Source organism: Electrophorus electricus, chromosome 3 (genome assembly GCF_041902795.1).
Source record: "Electrophorus electricus isolate QZ-2024a chromosome 3, ASM4190279v1, whole genome shotgun sequence".
NCBI lineage: Eukaryota > Metazoa > Chordata > Actinopteri > Gymnotiformes > Gymnotidae > Electrophorus > Electrophorus electricus.
This window is the reverse complement of record NC_137499.1, coordinates 26,814,491-26,816,171: the sequence shown is the minus strand read 5'-3', so window position 1 is coordinate 26,816,171 and position 1,681 is coordinate 26,814,491.

Below are 1,681 nucleotides of genomic sequence, written 5' to 3'. Positions count from 1 at the left end.
GTCTAAAACTGCATGTATATTCCCATCATAACTCTTATTCAAACCATGTCAATTTCCTATTCCTGATCCCAGGCCTCTGGTCTTAACATTCATGCTCTGCTTGTCAAGAGATAATAAACATTTGAATTATCAAACATTGAACTATCACACTGTACCTCTGACCCTGTTCAGCAAAGCATTCCAGCCTCATAGCTCATAGCCTCATAGGTCTGCTTCGGTGTCCAGGCAGGAAGCCTGATTCTGTTAGCTGATCAGGCATCAGCGTTCATGTAGTGGTTTCCGTAAACTTTAACCTAGTTTCGGATTGTGTTGGCAGCCAGCAGTAAAGTAGTGATAGCAGACGTAACTGCAGCGTCTGACCAAAACCAATGATGACTGTATGGGGTAGGCCCACCACCATGCAGGTTAATGCCTAACTGTAACACACCTCAGATGAAGCAGGTTAATGCCTAACTGTAACACACCTCAGATGAAGCAGGTTAATGCCTAACTGTAACACACCTCAGATGAAGCAGGTTAATGCCTAACTGTAACACACCTCAGATGAAGCATGTTAATGCCAAACTGTAACACACCACAGATGAAGCAGGTTAATGCCAAACTATAACACACCTCAGATGAAGCAGGTTAATGTAGAACTGTAAAACACCTCAGATGAAGCTGGGGTTCTGTTTCATCTGTTTCAGTCACTGAATATCTAATCTTCTGTTAAACCACCTGGATTGACAATCAAAAAATCCTCGATGACCATACAGTCACATTCCTATACTGACTGACCTACCTTCCCTGTCCTGGTACTCCAGTATAGAAATGTGGTGATTTCTTTCCCAAAACATCCCTGTGGATTCATAACAGAGAATCTGGAATCTCTGTGCTTGCTCCATCTGCCAGTAGGTCCAGGGTTTGCTCACAGAGATTTGGAAACTTAAATGGTAAAAAAGAGATAAAGCAGGTGGGAAAAGGATCTGCCAGAGCCTCACTCCTCCCTCTGAAGCTCAACAGAGAGGGAAAGAGGCTATATTGCTGAGGATTCGGTTTTTGTCTATCGGAAAGCTGAACGAGGGTTTTGGAAAGCTACTGACCTCCAGCAGAGCACAGCTTGGGCCTGGAGCTGAGAAATACACCCACACATTTCACTGGCCCATCTTCAAAGAAAGTTCTAATTTCAAAAACATTTACCCTTCCTCAGAAGACCACGGATTGAATCCTGTATTTATCTCAAACCATTTTTTTCTTCTAGCTGATTTGAACAAGGATATGAATACCAGATCACAGAGTACACAGCCCCATAAGAGCAAAACATCTATTTGGCTGGTACAGAATCCATATATGGCCTGTTTTACATGCTAGCCGAATGTGAGACGCAGCTCGGCAAGGACCTCTTAGATATCAAAAGTCAAGAGGGTATTTGAGTGTGAATTTTAAGCAATAAAAGTATCCCTTCAGGGAGCAACAGGAAACACCAAAGACTTCGAAACAACACAGACTTCTAATCAGAGTGCATTTATCATGCTCTCTGAAGACCTGCAGCTAGGTGGCACCAACAGCACTGTTCCAGCAGGTCTTGTTTGGGACTTTAAAAGCCAAACACGTGACGGAACTTGTCATGTTGCTGCCACAAGCAGAGCCAGTTTCGCATAAATCCATCTACGCATTAGGCCAAAAGCACTGCATGAGAGCA